Below are 22,995 nucleotides of genomic sequence, written 5' to 3' on the forward strand. Positions count from 1 at the left end.
AAAATCGTTTATGTCGCCTGTATTCAAACTCTATGAACTCTATGGTAATTGCAAGTCAGTATTATACCCATTACATGTCATATAGTCTTTCTAAGGAGCGTAGGAATAACGGTTCAACCTCGTCACTTTGGTATAAGAGTGAAAATCTTAACACCATACAGAATTCGCGATCTTCCCATTCTACGTGTGAAATCCAATTAGACCATTATACCACATTATGTACAGGTTAGGAAGGATTGTTTTTCTCTTTCGAGTCCATATTATATTATAGTATGCACGCTTATAAAATATACAAAAAAACAATATGGCAAACATTTTAAGAAAGGATGTAAAATTTGTTTGTTTGTTTTTTTGTCACACCTCTGCTTGAACATAAGTTTTCGTTTACCTTTATTAAACGATATTCTACGCAGTCATATAAACGGCGTTGTGGCACGTGGAAGACGTTTGGGCACGCGCGAGGATCTCAAACCCATACGGTGTCATTTATCAACCTCGCGGCGACAATTCTGTTCAGAGTTTATTGTAAAAACTCGCAATCCTTGGCAGTGGCAGCTGCTGGTGTGACGGTTGGTGATGGGCTGGGAATGGCGCGTGCCTCTCGTCACTTTCCGCCGCCCACATATCCACCTCTGGAACATTACATTTCAGAGAATTAATTAGCTATTTCGTCTGCGAAGGTGGTGCGGGGTGACTTGCAGGGAAAAAACGGCAGTCACGTGTGATAATAATCCGGGGGCGGTAACGGACAGGTTTGGGCGCGAACGCCACGAAATCGATCGGAAAGAAGCACACCCGACCCGAGGGGATACGCTTGTGCATCGGAAATTAAAATGTCGTAACTATTGCGAGCCTCCGATAAGACTATATTACATATACAGCCGCCATCGCGGATTGTCGCTGATGGTATCTGTCTTGCTATTTCCGTACGAGATTATCGTCACTCTAAACGATAGTGTTGAAAGTCATGTGTTGTGACTGTCAGAAAAAAAAATCAAAACCCCTAAAATAAAATGTATGAATATATACAATTTAGACTTACAATAAATAATAGACCATTCCATAAGAGATTACATAAAGTTTATCACGCCCACTTAGAAAATAAGTCAAACGGGTAGTGTAACGAAATATTCCTTTACAAAAAATTGAAATTGTGTCATTTAAATTAATAATATAATAGTTTTAACGGCTATTATAACCACATAACAAAGTATTTCAGATAATTTTATTTTGTGAAATATTATCTAATAAAGAGGTAATAGTGATATAAAAAAAGGTGAAACGCTGTTATTTCTTTGTTATAGACAAATAGACAACACTACATGGAAAAGTTATAAAATTTCCCCAAAAATATCCTCTTCAAATATCTTGACACTCTATTAGTCTTTAGTGATGCGGGATGTACATAACTACTATTTTTCTTGCGTGTGTTAAATTTACCCTAAGAAAAATATCTAACGACGGTAAGACATGACCATACAATTTAATTTTACAATTTATTACAAGGTTACAATTACAATTTTTTCAACTATTTAGTGATTGTAAATTTTTACACACTTGAGGTCAACATTTTTTAACACTAAACTCTTCGATATCATAACCTAAAAATTATTTTAATCACATCGCACAGAAAATTATAGTAAAATATGTTACATTTTTTAATGATTAAATATATGCATTTTTAATTTTATAATATTATGATTTAATTGTAAACGTTAAAAAAATGTAAAAACATTATTTAATAAAATATATTTGTTTTTTAAAATACAGTAAATACACTAAAAATAATACTTTTTTTATTTTTCGTTGCAACAGTTGAATTATTGTCGTTTTATAAGACACATCAATAGTATTTTGAGAATTGCAAATTTAATATTTTGTGTCAATGGAATTTGTATCACAATTATTCAAAGTGGAAAATATAAATTGTACAGGTATATTATTTATTATTTTTTAATACGACGTTTGAAGAATAGAGGAAAAATATTTTTCGAATTGAAATATGATCTGGCTCAAGGCATTTTAAAAAATATGTTTCTTAAAATATGAATTTCGAATGTCCGAAAGTTAAATTACTTTTCAAACAGAACCTAAATAAAAAACTTTTTCTTCGGGACTTATTGTACAAAATTACTATATCATTCAACAAGATGCAGAATTATATTCAGATTGTAATTTTTAGATACCTATACCATTTGCAATACAATTTGTTGTTACTTATAATAATTCTCTGTTTTATTATTTTTTTTTTTTAATAAAAATTAAAGAACATAAGTGATATTTTGTTTATATTATTTTAACGATCTTAATGTATTCAAAGGATCGGTATTTTATTTTTCAAAATAATTATAATTCTATACATAAATTAACAAAACACATTTTCCAAAATACCTTATTATTACGTACTAACAAAATTCCTTAGAACTGTTAGGTAAATTTAACTTTTTTTAAATATGTAATAATACTCGTATATTTTTATAAATTACTTATATATCCTATTGTATTAATTAAAGTGTTGTAGTTTTGTTTTGACATTTACTACAGTAATCTTCGACTATCATTATAAAATATTTTTATTTTGCTTTTAAAACTTTTACTTTCTCTAAATTCTTCAAAGAGAAGTTTTTTCAAAAATTTCCAAGAAAAAAAACAATTAAATTATATATTTTTGTTGTCTGTACTCTGTAGTGTATACTTTATATAAATAATAATTGTTATGTTGTTTATTAATTTATTTTATCGAGAATATATTATATTCTCTAAAGTTGTATATATAATTTCCAATATTCAAATTGATGAACAATCTAAGTCTCAACTACCATAATATATTAAGGTAATGATTTTTCTACATTTCTTTATCATCGTCTAATTTCTAATTAGGTTATAACTCAAAACATTTTGTTGCCATATTACGCATAATATTATATTAAATGCAGATAAAAAAAAAAAAAAAAAACTAAAAAATACTATAAACTACTTGTGAATATAATTTTAACTTTACTCATATTATAATTAATTGAACATGAAAATAAGAATCAACGAATTAAAAACATCACACATTAAAACTATACTGTTCTCTGAGAGAATTCTCTAACATTATTTAACCTATATTATAGCAATGCACTGGTGTTTCATTAAACAAGACTGTCGTTCTACAAACATCTCAAATAAAATACTCAGACTTAATATTTGATTGAATTTTTTTAAATAATTACTGTGTCTGTGTACTTAAAAGACAAACACAAAAAAAAACTGAAGTTTTATGTGATTAAAACACGACTTCTCTTAAAAATACCTAACTAAACACTGTTCTTCAAACGTCTACCTTCTCTATCTCAGGTCATTCAAACATTTCAATACATGGAAATAATTACAAAAGCTCTATAGCGTATCGCAAACATCTCACTTCATTCAAAGCTCAATATAAATACATTTACTATAACTACATCAATAGTCTATAGAATATTATACCTACTCTAAACTAATTTCTCGCGTAACCCTTCTCATTACTCAACTGGTATCAAGTACATTACTTGGTAATCCTGAAAGGCGATTATAAAGGAACTGGTCCAGGGATGGTGTCACAACCGAGCAACTTTCTACTCAAGCAATTCACCTTTACGTCATTGTATTAAATTGTTCACTCATTTACATAATGTACAAAATGTTGTATAGATATTGTAATATTATTCGTCAAACAAAGATGTACAACTAAATAAAAACATCTGATAATGTCGAAACATTCGAAACTATTACCAAAATTTAAAATATTATGAATAGGTTCTGAAGATATAAAACGTGACATTGTACAATTTATATTACCTAGTATAAATTACTTTATTTTAATGTAAAAATTGAGTTTTAGTTATTTTTTTATTTTTGTTATTATTTTGAAATATTTAAAGTCGGCTTACATACTTAGTTTCAATCAAATTATACTATTGAATACACTCTTGAAATGTTTTTATTTCGCTGAAAGAAAGTTACTGGTTCTATACAGCTTAATAATTTTTTTCTTCTATTCATGTCGAGTATATGTTATATTTTTTTTACCATCTCAAAAATATAAATATTGCCATGTATAAATCACGTAATATAAAACCGCCGTTGATAATATTCGATGAAAAAATAATCTATACCGCATATACTTGATACAACAACAACAACAATAATAATAATAATAATAAAGTATATTTCGAGTTTCCAAGTAAAATAAAAATAAACAAATACATTTATTATTATTATTATTGCAATGTTAGACGTTTTAACTATTATGAATAACAAAAAATAATTTAATTGGGACATCCGTCAACACGTACTCAAAATCATTGTTAACTTGCATATAATGTTTGAATTCATGGTTAAAAAATATGGTTATGAGTCATAAACATTAAACATTATACATAATCATTTACGCATCTGTATATATAGATACATTGAATATTATGATATTTCTATTGACACAATTGAAATACATTCAGTGGCAAGTCATATATTATTGAGAGAGATTCGTTTTCCGTGTGATTGTTTCAGAGCAGATATATTTTATGTACCTCCGCAAAACACAGATAACACTAAAAAGACAATCAACATACTAAAAATCTTTTATATAGATATAAATTATCATGTATTTTATGGATTGTAAATCTATTAGCACAAATAGTACTATTGGTGATTAAAATATTATTACACCAACTGTTTTCATAAGCAAAACATACATTTACCAAATTTTGTATGACATTAAAAAATGTAATTTTTAGATAGAGACACGACGTTTTTAATAATTAATAATGTCTTATAATTACATACTGTCACAAAAATAATAAATAATAATTAGTTATTTTAAAATAAAGCAAATTAAGATTTGCATTTTATTCAACAAGATGTGATTGTTCTTTTAATTACCCGCGTGATATTATTTATTTAAATAATGTTTGATACATATATCAAAAATATTTATTAATATTTAAGTAATTGACATTAAACTCTTACTTTAGTTATACTCACAATAAATATTTCATAAGTCCCATAATGTAATTCATTAATGTTGTCATTTTATACGATGATTTAGATTTAACTTGTAGCTAGCTAATTTCAGCATATTATAAAAAAGTTTTTTATTAACAAGATGATTAACAGGTCTAACAAATGATTGATATATGTCTAGATTTCTGAACAATATTATATTATAATTTATCCAGATGGATAATGACAAAAAATTGATTGTGCTATTCTATTTTATATTTATAATAAATACTATTTCAAAATTATCAAGCATTTTAAAATTAAAGTACCTTAGCATATTATGATAATCAATGACTAATTAGAAATAGTTTTAAAAAATAAAATAAAAAAAATTTAAGTATAGGTATTTCACTATCTTAAATAATAAACTACAGTCGAATTCATATTTTATTTTAAAATAATATTATGTCACTCATAAAAACAGATATTTAAACCAATCAGAATTCTTAATAATTATTATTATTATTATCATGAGTCAAACTTAGTGGATGAGAGTTAAGTGGCAACTGTACTATTTCATAGTAATATAATCCATTACATATGTACATATGTGCGTGTCGTATAATATTTCACAGTAGCAATAGTCAATATTTAAGTGAAAGTGTATAGAAAATATATCCCTACGCTTGTAAGTTGATGACTATTTTATGCATATTTTAAGATAATAGTTTCAGTTTATTTTTTATATAGTACATTATAGTAGTTAATTATATACAATTTTTAAGAACTATCTTTCGTATGTAAATTGTTTTAGTCACATATAACATATGATATTGAATCATCTAAGTATCGGTAATCGGTATATTCATTAACTAATTAAACATTTTATACTATAACCAATTTGAAGTATCAAAAATTGAGATTATTTTATAATTTACAATATTTTGATTATTATTTAATTTTAATCATAATTTAAAAATACTCTGCAACTTTATAATCAAGTGTGATACATTAATAAATATTTCCATTTATTACATTTTGAAACACAATGCAATTAACCGTAGTTCATTTTTTCGGTCAGTAATAATGTCCATTAAAATAATGAAATATACAATATGATAGCCAATTATACAGTAATCCTATTACGAGAGATTCTAAACTCTATCATAATACTATATTTACTCATATTTATATTCAATGTCCAATTATTATTGTTTAACTACTATTGGTACACAGGAATTTTGATGGACACGTCATACAAAAGTGATTTGGAATTTTCAACTCGACCAAACAAGTTCCGAGTGTTCGGTATTTTAGATCAAATAGTTTTGAAAATTAAATAATTTTATTATCATCGTTGTATTGGTATGAAGTTATGGATAAAAATTAAAAATAAAACGCTAGTAATGAAAAACTTTTAAAAAATGTGGTTGAATATTGATATTGACGTGAAAACCAAAATGCATACAATACGTGCATTATGGGTAACTATTATAATACTACTCTGCAAGTATTATTAATATCGTAGACCGTATATTATTATTATTATTATACAACGTAACCGATATGCCGTAGGGTATATATACAGAAGGGACGGTGTTTGATGGTACACCGCTACCCACTCCATCTACAGTTATACATAAAATGTGTATTATTATTACTGTTACACGCATATAAGTATCTGTATATGTTATATATTTTCAGTTCGATCGGATTCTGTTGAGTATTATACAATGACGTTAGGTACACTACATACGATAGTGTGACGTAGTAGTATAATACACGAGCCATTTCAATAACCCAGCCGAACGGATCGGTTCTGCGGACCGAATACCTGCGCTCGGCTGATTTGCAATAAACTGGCGCAAGTCCGGTGAGCTAATAAGTAATAGAAATCTGGTGGAGAAAACAACGGACATATTATGTTAACAATGAACCATGACTGATATGCATCATGTACTATAAAATATATTACTGTGATGTGTTGGGCAAATGCGCAAATGTTAACTGAACTAAAATATTTTAAATTCCCCTAAAAACATGTTGCTAATGTATTAGCACACCTAGACAAATTTAAATCTGCCATCGCTATCATGTTTATATAATATATAATATACACTATCACAACAAAAACACTTCGATTAACTCCGTGTAAAAATGACTAAGTAAAAAAAAAACAGATCTTTAAGCACTATACAGATGTGATATCATAATAAATGCTAAGTAAATTGAATTAAAATACACTTATTTTGATTCAATAATTTATTTACTTAGCGAGAAATTATTTTTAGTAGAAATTTCCTTTATAATATTTTATATTTTAAATTATAATGACTTCTATTAGCTTTTGTTTATTTTGTTCATGTTATTTCGTGTGCCGTATAATATAAAGTATATTATAATTTCTCGCCAAACAAATAAATTATTAAAACAAATTAAGTGTACTTTAATTCAATTCACTTGGCATTTATATATGATAAAAACATGGAGTTCGACGAAATTTTTTTTTTGTAATATCACCAATTTTTTACCACAATAATTTTTTTTTTTATTTTGCCTCGAGAATTATTATTATTATTATTATATGTCTTTGCCATCATGGAAACATCTCTCTTTATTACTATTAATTACTAAGGTCATTATATATGAACCAGTGACGGATCTAGGATGATTTTTTTTTTTTGAGGGGGGGAGGAGGATTTTTCATATTATTATATATCATAATACGAGATAATTGTTTAAGCACAATACTTTGGATTTGATTTTAGGCTTTAGTGCTTTACAAATATAATATAAATTTAAAGAGAGAGTTCGCCCCCCCCCCTTGAATCCGCCACTAATTTAAATCAAAGATTTTATTTTTTTTTACTAAACTTGTTTAGCGGCCGTGGTGACAGATCGCTGAACATAAACTATAAGTTTTTTATCAATTTTTAAGCTAATACTAGTAATAATTACAATTATTCAGCAAATTACATTAAATAAAATATAATACATTTAAGATTAGGTATAAACAGAGAACACGTGAGACAGTGAAACACACAAATGATATAATGAAGCGATAGTTGATAACGAAATGAAACAAATAATGAAATATTAAATACATCAATTCGTGAAATAGTAATAATGAAATGCGTTGTTATTTCTTCCCACCTAAGCCACCAATGTCTTGTACCTACTACGTACACAAATGGAGTTCGGAAACCGGTCGTCGCGACAACGCGAGGTGCAGCCGCCGCACCATGATTCCAGATTTCTTTATAATTTTTCATTAAAAAATTTGCACGTTTCCTTTAATAACTTAATTTCTAACCATAAGATTTAGATTATTTTTGCAAAAGGATCATCTGCACAATTTTCCTGATTTTTTCCAACTTATTAGGTATTAATTGATTAAGTAAATAATTAGTTAAGTGCAGTTAAAAAAAAAACCAAAATATACACTTTTTAAACGGGCAACTCCTGCTCTGACATAATATACAATGTCGTGTTTCCGCTTTATTTTTTGTTACTTAGCTCTTGCCACGATCGTGGCACTGGATTTTTTCTATTAAATATTTGTTTATATCAACAAAACGAAAATCAACAAACTTCTGTATAGGTACATCATTATACATAAAAATGAGTTGTTTATTTATAACTAATTAACTATATCAATACTGTTATAGACTAGTAAATCTCTAATAGTTTAAGTTAGGTACGTCTGTATGTTAGTAAAAAGAAATAGAGTCAATTAATCAAATTCAATACGTACCAAATTAACATTTAATTGTTTCTACAGCGGATGATAGATTATAATAATAAGACTAATAACGAGAATTAAAATAATTAACATAGTCACATAAGTATCAAATTACATTATAATAAAAAAAAACTAATAAGTAATAATTATCAATAATCGTCGATCATTGTCATTCGATATTATTAGTCGTTTCAATTTGTCTACACATTACGCTATAATTGTTTATTTTTAGACCAAAAAAAAAAAAAAAAACTGTCAACTTAATGTAGACAGAATGGCAGACATCTCGTCTCAACTATTATCTATATTTTCAACAATTTTACAGTAAATCTTATTAGATATTTATTGGTTAATAAATTCGAGAACATTTTCATTACCTATTAATAAATTCAAAAATGTTAAAATTTACAACAAAACAATTAATATTTATTATTTTTTAATACACCACATAATACAATGTGTTAATACTTAATATTGTGTCATTTAATTTTTATAAAAGCCATTTATAATATTAAAAATTGTATATTCCACCCCAGGTGTACACCTATGTGGCTATGTCACCTAACCGTTGAACTGGGCATGAGTATTAGACTTATGTAAATTCTCCTAAAAACATATGATAAGTATATTACACTTATATTAATCCCCCTAAAAGAGATAATAAAAATAATTTAAATTACATTTATATTTATTTATTAATACCTTACAAGATTCCTATACTTTTATTTAATCGTCAATAAAAAATAATAATAAATTAGTTACACAATAAAAAAATACTACATTTCGTTATATATAAACAGTTTCATATTATTAAAACAATAAATATAATGTTAATTAAACTAGAATGATGGTAAATATGAATTTTTTTAAATTTAAAATATGAATAAAGAAGTTTAAATTGTTTATGGCTTAGTATAGACTATAGAGTATAGACCATTCAGGTCCTTCTTCGCAACCACCACTTCCCTCCAACTGTCTCTATCCGTGGCTAGCTCTTCACCGTTCATGATTCCCAGCATATCCAGGACTTAATTAACCCTGTCTATCCATATTTGTATTGGATAGTCGAACGGTATTTCGCTCTTCGGCTTTCAGCTGGTGACTTGACCGATTGTCTGTTCACTACCTCGCCATACATGTCCTGCCCAGCTTATCCTTAGGTTATAGTATAATTATATAAATACAATACGATATTACCTGACCGCCTTCAAGTGGTGTTTCTGGGCAATGTTAAATAGTTCTAATATTTTAAAATAGTAAATTGTTTTTAGGGGAATTTACTATTTAACTTTTTAGTGGTGTTTACATGTGCCTGATGTGTGGTCACCACTGTACCTGTCCCAACGTGCCTCATCGAAAACACCACACCAGCGATTAAATAGAACGTATGTCGTCTCATCTTGAGCACGATATCAATACATTTTGGAATACCGTCAACCGGTTCTATCAAATATCGTAACGTGAACAATGCAATACAAACGAGTCGATGTAAAAATTAGAAACAGGACAACAGTACAACGGAAAGATTAATAATAATAAAAAATAAAAAAAGCAACCCGAAATACTTGCGCTCGTATATACGTAGAACGACAAAATGTATCTAAATAATATAATAGCTAAATATTATTTTATGTACGCTTACATGGTCGTATGGGCGAATAAGGTATTCTCGAGTTGAACCTCATTGCTTCTTATAACAACTACTATTACACCTACACCTATCGCAGGTAGTCGTCCGTCGGGTAAGGACTTACGTTCCGTTTAAAACGTACGCGTGTCACGGGTATGAAAAAAAAATTATGAATTCGCGCGCGCCCAATGAAACACGCCCGTGAATATTTAATGCACAACGCGACAGGGTATATTAAATGCGCGCGCGCGTCCATATATTATAGTGCAGTATCATTATTATTGTTGTGTCTGTAGATAGCGAGGTAGTATATTATTATTATCACACGTATTCGTGTACACGCGGACACGGAAAAAAGTCGAACGGCTGTATATCATATACCTAACCTACACGTTTTCCCTCTCATGTATAAAAACGCAGCCGACGACGACGCCTCCGTGCAGAGTCCCGCAAAAGATCCGTTCGATATACTCCCGGTGGGACCCATTTCCCCCCCCCCCCCATTGCTACTGCGTCGCACGGCAAATTCTGTAGCGAAGTTACATTTTTTTTTTGTTTTTCGTTTCATTTCGTTTTTGTTTTTTTATTCCGTGTACCGACAATTGTTAGAAAGGGAAATGACCGCGTGACCCGGTCGCGTCCCAGTGGCATAGATCACTCGCCCGATGTCCCCGGAGTGCGAATAAAAACTGATATGTGTTTTAGGGACGAAGACTACGACGAAAAAAAAAACTAACACAACGACGTCCATTAGGGATTTTGTGCGAAATCTAAATCAGAATTTTTCAACGAATTCAATGTTACGAGACAAAAATTTAGTTATACAATGATGTAGGTCGTTGTAGGACGCAGGTATATAGTACGTACTTTCTCGTTTTGATCACGTGCGTTGCACGGGTGTTTACCTGAACCCTGACATCCGTACAAACTACAAAGTTACATAGTTTATGAAAATTCAAATATTTTTTTTTAACGGACCTATCTAAAAATATTTCCAATTTTCAACATTTATTTTTTTATATTTTTATTAGATAATTTATGCGAAATATAATTATATACATCAAATATACACTATATTTTTGTCATTTATCAAACAACTCAAAAAAAAAAAAAATATAAAATAAAATTATTTTAATACTTAATTATTCGTGATTTTTTATATTAAATAGTTATTATTTCAAACTGAAATTGTATCAATACGCTTTAATTCATTATTTTTAGTAAAACACTGTTAACTTCAATATAATTTATCAATTTTTTTAACTCTATACACTCGTTATTTTATATACGATTCAGTAGAACGAGCATTTTAATGAGCGATAAACTAAAAATCATTGATTTTCATTTTAAATTGAAGTTGTTTTATTGTTCATCATCATGAAAACTTGATTGTGTAAATTGATATAACCATTGACTAAGATATAAAATAATTACCACGATACATAAAATTCAAGGTGCTATTAACTTTAATTGAATTTAAAATGTTGTTTTAAATTGTTACTTCTGATATTGAAAACGTAGAAAACGTAATAACTAGGGCTAAGAATATACATAGAAATTGGCAATTAAATATTTGTCTACGATATTTTGTTTTATAGAAAGCAAAACTAGAAATCCGTCCTATTCAATGAGGAGTTTAAAAATATAATGTTTAAAAATACATATTTTTCTAACTTTTAACAAATTTCAAAAAAAAAAAAATGTCTGAATCTTAATTTTATAAATTTGTATGTTTATTTAATATTTTCTAAAATCTTAATATCTTATTTTATTTCACAGTAATAAATTATATTTATTATTAATTTATACTCAATTATTTGATATAAGTATTTTGTTTTTGTGGAAACTAGCTAATAGCCAAATTCTCAACTATACCTAAACTTTTTAATATAATAAAATACCATATTTTTAGTATGGCATGAAGGTATATTATATCCTAAATACGTATTAAATTGTATTTCCAATCAGTATTTTACATATTTAATAAATACTGGTTGTATCATTTAATAAAGATACATACTATTTCCTGATGTACTATAATTCAACTCATAAATAAGTAATAATAGTAATAACAAGTTATAATTATATTTCAAGTATTAAATATTTTTTTTGTATATTTTATCGTATTCAACATTTATAATTTACCAGACCTTATAATTACTAAATTTAAAAGTTGCAATTTACTAAATAAACAATAATTAAGGACATTTAACACCATTATTTTTATAATCATTTCATAATATGCTCTACATTTTAAGCATTCAAGTATTGTAAAAAAATATGTTTAACTGAAACAGTTTCAATATATATTTTGCATTAAACCTACAAAATATAGATTATAATATTTATTTTTAATGAAATTATATATATTAAGAATGAATACTATCGAATAGTGCATCAATCGTTTTATTAAGCTTAAGCTTTATCGTTCGTTAGCGTTATTATAATAATATTAGGCTAACCGTTAATAATATTCATATAGAGCGAAAATCAATCGATTGATCATTATTAATACCGGTTGACCGTCAGCGTTTATCGTACGCGACAAATGCATTCGTGTCCAAAATTAATTCGATGAAAATCAACGAAAACCTACAAAATCGAATACACAGAAACATATTATTTACTCAACTATGCGCCTACGTGTATTATTCATGCTTCCATCATAACGCATTCGGTTTGTTGTTTACACGAATACACACACTAGGTACTTCGGCGTGTAGATTTCTGGTGGTGTTATTTTCACACAGTTTGCGAGAGAAAAAGTTGACACTTTGAACCCAGAAATGTTTTTTATGGATTAAAAGCATGAAAAAAAAACCAAGTAGAAAAAAACAACGCGTGTTTTGAATTCGAAATCGAGGCCTGGTGTTGCCATTGCAAACACTGTCACTATCCGCCGGGAGTAAATTATTTTCCATTACAAATAATCCCTTCGCACTTTCATCCACGGCAAATCGGTTTTTTCTTATAATAGCTCTCCAGGGTGAGTATATTATATACACTTATGTTTTGTTTTATTTTACCCCCCCCCCTCCCCCTTTCACTTTTTCAGTTATCATTTCACGTGCGGCATCGTACAATCCGAGAGATGACTGCTAGGCAGTAGTTGTTTTCATGAGGTATATGTACATACGTCACTCTTTGTATTTGCATTAAGACTACGACGATGATCGCTCAACGTCGCGCTAATAAATAAAACCACAGACGCAGATAAACGAAAACACAATAAAACGTACATATACAATTTTCAAATTAAAACGTTCAAATTGTATTATGGCAGTGTGCCGGACGGGTTGTGTGTTCCGTTCCTCCGGGAATCCGCACTTGCACTAAATGCAATTTTCTCATTATCGTCACGGCAAACAAGAAACAAACATTCGCACGTTTATATAAACTGATACTTGGCATTATTTTGATTCGCTGTAAATAGTGTCTCGGGACACTTAGACTCGCGCATAGCTTTAGTTTATCATAATTTTCTCGGGACACCTCTTGAATATTTTACACATTCCACATCTGTTTTGGTATATAAATACAATATAGACTATAGAGAATATTTTGTATCTTTAAAATATAATTATGCACTTAACAAACAGATACAACGTAGTAACTGAAAAATAATAAGAATTTTTGTTCCTACGTTTTTTGTGTTACATTGTATACGAAGTCTGTACATTTTAGTTTATCGATTTCCAAATAAATGAAAATATAAAGTTTATTTTCCTATAATTTACGAAAGTATGCAGGCATTTATATCTAAACCACCTTTTTACAAATATTGAAATATGTAGTAACAATTGTTGATTACAACGGTCATATTTAGATTTAAAACACGATTCAACACTTGAATTTATATAAAATACTAAAATAAATATAAAATATTGTATAATTATGTATATCGATGATAATAAAATTAAAAAAAAAAATGATACACTTTCTAATGCACTGAGGTGTTTAAATCTGACAGTAATAAGTAATAACTATGAATAAATTTACTATAGGTATTAATATTTAGCATTGTCACCTTCTATAATTTGCAACTCTATAAAAGCATCCACATTTTCCCAATGTGTTACTACTTATTACTTGTACATTGTAATGTTAAAAAAAAAATAATATAAATGTATATATTAATATATTATGTTGATACACTAAGCATTTCACATATCTTGCATAATATCCTCTGTTTATTACAATATTGATTTTTTAAATTTGTAGCTATTACAATCAGTCTAAAAACTATTTTGAATTACTATTTATTTATTTTATTCCATTATTTTTTATTTTTGTCCTTGCTCATTATTATTTATAGTTATTTAACTCAAAAACAACTGATTTTAACTTTATATACATAGAATTTTCAAGAAAATCATTCCTTCAACATTTTTTAATAAAAAAAATTTAAAAGAGTATTTTTTAGTTTAAAAAATAAATTTTTATAATCTCAATGCGTTACCTAAATTATATAAACAATATAAGTATTTGAAAACATTATGATCCTTGAGTAGACAAACTTAAAATTCTCAAAAAGTTTTTCATGATCAAAGAACATACCAACTTACTAGATCTAGTTTTCTACCATAGGCGAAATTACAAGGTAATCATTCTTGAAGTTGAAGATTAATTTTTTTCCTTTTTTGAACATTTTCTAAAATTAACTGTAAAAATTCACTGCTCAGCTCAAAATCTAAAAATATATTTGTTTTAATGAACATTACAATGATAAATGTTAATTTTCTCAATTAGTTTTTAAGTATAGGTATGACGTATAAACAATAGTTACCTATATACTTCAATTTCAATTCAGAATTGTACTCTAAATTATAATGAGTAAGGAGTTAATTTAATCCAATACTATGTTTACTTGGGAAACTTTACTATAGACTTCTTTGTTATAATACTTGGCATTACGTCATTTAATATGTCAATGTAGTCTATCATAAAATTATTATGATGTATTTTGATAAATTAAATTCGTAAATTATAAATAATTATTTTTTTACATCAATGTCCAGTTTTTTTTTTTTTATTTTTTTTTTTTAAATGTCTTTCATAGTAAATTATATGTGTTTGCTCTAAATAAACACTTATCAAAAATTATTTAATGTATAAATCAGAATAGGTAATTAATTTTAAAAAAAAATTCTGTAAGTAAATAATTTTAAATCACATATTATTTTCATTTTCGAGTACAATTTGATATATTTTTTTTATTAAATGTATTTGTTTTTAATAACCACATTACATTCCTTTGTATTCGTGCTGCATGAGTTAGAGGAAAATAATGCATACACTGAAAACTGTCTGAAAATGTTTACATAAACACCCGAGGGATATCAGTGGGTAGACAACTTTACTAGTATAAAATCTATGTCATTTATAATTATAATCAACGTGCGTGTACCTCATATGAAATGTTTTAATATAAGGTACCCACTTACTCTACATAGTAGTGGTTGGTAACCAACACTCGTAATAAACTCCGTACAGTCGACTATTATTTAGGTATCACGTGGGTAATACTATTAAAATAAATAAACTGTCTGTATTTTATCAGTCGTTATTAAATGTCAGTGGTGTGCTAATGATTATAATTTTAACATTTACCGATAAGATAATATCCACAGTATATAAAACCCTAGAAACCCCACAAGTAATATTATGAAGAAATTAAAAAAAAAAATAGTGCAGAATATTCAACAACTAAAATCACGTTAAAAATTATTATTTTCAAATTGAAATATAATATAATATTATAATGATACATATATTTCGTATATAATATATACTATATATATATTCTGTATTAAATTATTTTTCTTATTTTATACTTAAAAAATGTATTGCTGTAATGGGTTCTGTGGTAAAAAAATATGTATATATATACCATCTATTTTTTTAAAAGAACCTAAAAATATGCTTACTCGTTTTAAAAAAATATATACCATAAAAATGTTAAATTTTTTCTTTGTAAGACACTGAAAATAAATTTAGTTTAGCACCCTCGAAAATTGTTTTTTTTTTTTTTGAAAAACCTACTTATGGCTTGCACAAACAGTTTTTGACTTATCATTTAGAACCATTTCCTGTTGATAACTAGGTAAAAAATCAATTGTTTTACTGAAGTCATTAGACCGGAGTAATGAATTAGTTATTCCACTCATTTAGAAAGTTTTTTTGCATCATTGTTTAAATACATAAATCAAAAGTGATTTTTTTAAGGACCCCTAAAAATGATACAAAAACCCAAATCATGAAATATTATAGTGACATTTAAAGAACAAGTATAATATATAATGAACCAATATCTATTAGATTATCAATTAACATATATCATTATAACTAATTTAAAGCTTTTCTTCAGATTCTAAATATGATGTTTTATGCATAATGTATGACTAATATTGACCGAGTCTATTGTAACTTCAATATTAATTGTAAACAAAAAGCACGTGTAGGTATTATAAAAAACAGTACCCGTTTCGACGTAGGTAAGGTAGGTATTATCTATTATTGAGTGCATTTTAAATTTCATATTAAATAATATAACCAAAATAAAATAATGATGAAATCAAATATAATATGCTTCATAATTAAACAAATTTAGCACTTTTTTAATAATAAATAAAACTATGGATTTTTATTGTTTAGTTTCCAAAATAAAATGTAACTGATAAATTCACAATTATAATTGTTATTAATTAAACGATTAAAATAAATAAATACTATAAGTATAATATTATATTGATTAAAAAATCGTTCGAAGCTTTTTTCAAATGTGAAATACTATACTACCAACATTTTATACGATTATTTATATTACCGGAGTACAAATATACACACAAATTTGATAGATTGGTACTAAAATTATAAAAATTAATACATATAAATTAAAAAAATATTCATTACCTTTATGAACAACGTTTTATTTGGAATCATATTGTATTCTAGGAGTACTTTATACGTATTTAATAATTAGGTGTCTTATTTTTGAAAATATATTTATGAAAATAACTTATATGTATAATATATATATATTATATTATATTATACTGTATATGTATTTATTAGTTCATAAAAAACCGATTTTCTTAAATTAAATCAGTTAACTCTTTTACGACGTATAAATAATTACATACAATTGGAAGACGGCTTTTAGCGTTACACACTTCAGCTACACGTGATTTTGTGCCACTTTGCATAGTTTAAAACATTTGATAGGTTTTATTCTGATCGACGGGAGAAATGTTTTCGTATTTATTTTTTAAATTTAACAAATAAGAAGCAATTGTTGAGTGTAAGCCGATGAATGTTTTACATTGTTCCCGTCGAATGGCGGTGAATGCGTTCTTGAGCAAAGGAATAAGTAGTTGGCATTATTGTTCTGGATAAAAAAAATCGAATCGTGTAGGATTTAGCAGAAATGGGAAAACATGGTTTAGCCACTTAATCATTATCGAGACACAAACAGCGAGAAAAAAAACAAAAACGGAGAAAAACTATGACTGTATGCGAAAGTCGCCTGAAAGAAATTTATTTCGATACTCAAACCGTATTAGTGATTCGTAAACGTCTTGCGTGTTTCTGACGAAGAAATATATTCGAATCAAAACAGCTCTCAGTCAATCGTTGAAAATAAAAACCTCGAACAATCAAACAGTAGGAGGGTTGAAAAATTGCCATTTCCGAGAGAACAGCCCCGCACTTCGTCCGTGGCGAATAGGCTTTAAGTATGAAGTCAAAATGTTCGTTATATAAAAAAAAAAAAACATTATCATTATCATAATCCTCAGATTGATGACCCGTGACCTACACAGATGATGTAATACGGTTATACGGGGCTATAGTATAACACATGACATCAGCCATTTGTACGGTGCTGAAAAAATAGTTGTCGGAGAAAAAGTTACACTTTCGTATACTTTAAATCGTAGACATTAAAAAAATACTGCACGGTAAGACATTTTTGGGAACAACTACCGGAATGATTCCATTGCTGTGACAATATACGAATCGCATGACGCAAAAACGGAAACAGAAATAAAAATTAAAATAATAACATTATGAAAATTAAACAGTCCTAATTTAATGTCCACTCGTTTGACGTTTTATCGCGAGATGGACGTCTAAAAATATCGCGTGGCGTCATCGGCGTATTTTTTTTCCTGCCTGTCTGCTTATTATATAATTATGTAATCGACCTTTTTGAGTGCTGGGCGTGCCGTCTGCCACAATAATAAATAATAATATAATATCGTACATTAAACGGGGACCGAGGAGATCGAAGATTGTGTACAAGGCTTCGCGATTTTTACGGCTCGTAACGTCGGTAGCGACGGTTTAGTGGTAGTTACACAGTCATTAAGTTAATAACGATATTCCACTATGATATACGGAATAGTCAACAGACGAGTTTATGATGTGCATTATACTCGGGGCGTCTATAATACGAACGACATTATGATATAGCACAATACACAATAATAATAATAATAATAATAACTGCATTATAATGACTCAATTACATTAGATCTGTCCGAATCGATACGTGCTATAAACAATTACGACACACAAACGGTAGAATCACAGTACTACGCGTATATAGAGCCACGCCACCGTGCATATGTGATACGTTTCGTATATTATATGGTCCGAATTTATTTTATTACCACGGCGTCGACCACGATGACAGATGGCGCATATGTACAGTTATTCGCGACCAAAACGTTTATAATGTTATTAAAACATTCCATCGACCATAAACTCATAACACTAAAACAGTGTTCGTTTAATATATTTGCACGTACAATTTTCTGTGAATTTACTCGGTGCGTTATTGTGAGCGAATCACATAATATATCTTTGAAATCAAAAACAAAACAAATAGACTTGTTTAAATTTATAACGTTCATACTTAAAATGAGCTTTTGATCAACATTTGATGTAATAGATTTCAATCCGGCTATAATATTGAACACATATTTGTAAGTGGCATTTACTCGTTATATTTGATACGGTGTATATAATTTAAAGTTGTTAGTGGTTGTGTTCTAAGGATAACATTGAATAATGTTCAATACTTTCTAGAAAATATATGGAAAATGCAGCTCTATTCATAATCATAATTATTAGTAAAATGATAAAAACAATTTATAAATATGTATATGTATTTAAAATAACGATTTCACTGATGAAATACATACATTATTTTAAAGCGATAAGTGATTGTTTTAGTTGTTATATAGTCGGCTCGTTTAGCCTTAAGGGCATATACATTCGGACCATAAAGGTCCGTTGAGCACATGATTCGTCTAGTGATTATGTAGGTAATCCACGAAATATTAGAATTTAGAATCACACTAAAATAACCTTTTCATTTGCAATTCCGCATATAATCTCAGACACAACAAATAGTATGCATTTATAGAGATTTAATAAATAAAATAATAATATATTCTCTAGCTTATAAAAAATACATTATATTTCTGAATTTAACTAAGATTGTAATATACTTATACATATATCCATATTATAATACATATCAACACAAACAAACCAATAATTTAGGTGCATTACTTAATGTTACATAAATAGTATTTCTCGTAACATCAAAGCCTTTTTTGAGTACCTACTTTCTATAAGTTTCTTTAAACATAACACAAAGAAAATCAATGCTAAATTTAAAAGAAAAAGTAAAATTAATGGTGACGTGAAAAAAATAAGTTGATAGATTTTTACTATCTCCAAAAATTGTGAAATTTAAAAAACCAAATTTTCATTTATTTTTTATAACTACTAGACGCTCCGAAGATTCAAGAATAACTTTATAGATTTATAGGCATAGGTTTAAAAACGTTCGGTTTTAATCAGCATTTCTACGACACAAAAACAATGCTGAAATGAAAATTAGAACCATTTTTAGAAGCTTTTATAAAAATAAAAATACATTAAAGTTAGTATATTTATAACCATTAGTTAAATATACCGAAATAGCTTAAAGAACATCGTGTACAATTTTTATTATTTAAAATGGATGAACAGTTTTTACAAAATAGTACATCAACTTTTTATCACAATTTTTAGTATAATAAAAATATCACTTATACTCATATTAAGTGTCAGTAAAAATATAAAAATAAAATTTCAAGTATTTGACTGGATCGCAAAAAAAATGTGTCTAAAATAAGTTTCAAATAGTATGTTTTGTAGGTAGAGAATGAAGTCCCAGTAATTGTTAGTGTGTATGAGTTTCAGTCCCTTAAAATTATTATTTAATTTTCAGCATAATAACATTTAAAGAATATTAAGGTAAACAGAAAATGTCACTCAACTCACTGTGTAAAGTAAAGTGGTACTATAATTTAAGGAACCTAATTGTTTACTATGGCAAAAAGATGCCTAATTATATAGAAATGAGAAATAAAATAATTTACATATGGAAGAAAATTATACACCTTTGTATTACACAATATTATTATCTGTACTTTATTTTCTTCACTCTTTAGTTAAAATATATATATTGTATTATAATATAATATAACATAATTTTAATATTTTAATTTATTGAATTATAAAGGAGTGAGTAGGAATACCTATGTACTAAAAAAAAGATCATAATTTCATTCGATACAATTTTATTATAAAAGTAAAAAATGCAACTAACTTGGTCAAAATTCACATATCGTTAAGTTTTTTTATGCATTTATAATATAGTATACAAATCACATAATTTCAATATCAAGAAAAACATATTTTTATAATATAGTAAATAATTATTAAGGTTATATTTTTCAACATTTTCTCAGTGATTTTTTTTTATATAAGTCTTGATTTCATATTATTATACTCAATTCAATATAAGTGCTTGCAAAGAAAACACAATCTGAAGTATCGTTCAAATCTGTTTTTGCTATATCACATTTTAAGGGTTTCAGACGCGAAAGCATCAGTACTCAAATAAAATCGCAAAGAATTTTATAAATAACAAAAACAATATTCTTGTGTTATACGACTACAGGTTTAAGTGCCTTTCTAACATATTATACTAAAATATATTTCATTGAAGTATAAAGTTAATTAAAAAAGAAAAATGTAAGTATAGTAATTAATAATGTTAAATACGATTATGGATTAGACGATATTCTAAATGAAAAAATAAAAACTTATTATTATATTTTTTTAATAATGAATTTTAGTTATTGTTGAAGTAAGTGAATAAAAACGCGTGGTTAGTTGTTATGTAAAGGATATAGGTGATTATGTCTTCTAACTATCTTATCTATATATTATTATAAACGTTTTGAAAATATGATCACGATAATGTAAACTGACGTATCTCCGAAACTGATTAATATTAATTAGCTCAGCCTTAATGATAAAGCGGAATTTTGAACTCTAAAACACCCGAGAATTCTTGTCTAATTAAATTAGTACACATTTTATGTATTTCGGTTGAGTTGGAGAAATATATAGAATGGAACATATTGATAATTATTTCATATCGATTGTTATGTTATGTGACACTCACAAGTGGAAGCAGGCTCTTGCAGCATAATACAATGTTATTTTTATTTTACCGCCTTATATACGTAATAAATAATAATAAATATGTAAATTAGGATATATTTTAAAAAATTTAAAAAATAAATACACAAAATTTGTGTAAATTCATTTTTTTTTTGTATCGCCCCCTCCCTCTTCACACACTCAAACAAAAAATTCCGGCTTCGCAGTGATGTATGGGGTTTAAGCCATGTCGTATAATAGACATAATACTATGGTTAAACTTTATGATGGATAAAGTGAATGAGGATTGTAGGTCATTAAGTCTACAAGAAACGTAGCCTCTTAGTATAAAATAATATCACGAAATTTGACATTAAAAAAAAATCAACAAATCATTTATGAAATGTATTATATAATTTGTATTTATTTTTTTGTATAAGATTATTTTGCTTTGTAATCTTACTTATAACTACTACGTCATACTTATTATTTTTTTTATCTATAGTTGAAAATTCTAATCTATTTATGGTTTAATTATAATACATAAATAAATGTTATAATTAAATGATTTTCACTTGATTAAATAACAAATTGACAATTTTAGTTATCATTCTATTTAGTTTTAAAATTAAAATTTCTATATACTTACTTCAAATGTAACGATAATAATATCGTAAGTTTAAATACTTCTATGTATCTATGCTATATATATAATATAATATATAATATTTTAATCAAGTTGTGATTTTTTTTTTTTAATAATTTCTGGATGACATATAAATATATTATATTATATCGAATATAATTATTAATATAAATTTAATAACATATTTTAACAACGTGCTACATACTCTATATTTTTAGTAAATCCAAAATAGTGTCCAAAAAACAAATTTTTCCAAAACCATTTAAGTACAAAAATGAATATTATTATTATGATATATTAAATATATTTTAATATATTATATACGTATATACCTATATATGTATCTTACTAATGGATTTTCTTGATTCTTGTAGAACCAATGCGATTAACAAATATTTTACTATTATGGTTAAGACTGGAACAACTTGTGGCTTTATTGAAACTAGAGAAGCCTCGGATAATCTGGTGAATATCTTTCAACTACAACTAATTTATTAATTAAAG

The sequence above is a fragment of the Rhopalosiphum padi genome, chromosome 1, assembly GCF_020882245.1.
Source record: "Rhopalosiphum padi isolate XX-2018 chromosome 1, ASM2088224v1, whole genome shotgun sequence".
NCBI classification, from domain to species: domain Eukaryota; kingdom Metazoa; phylum Arthropoda; class Insecta; order Hemiptera; family Aphididae; genus Rhopalosiphum; species Rhopalosiphum padi.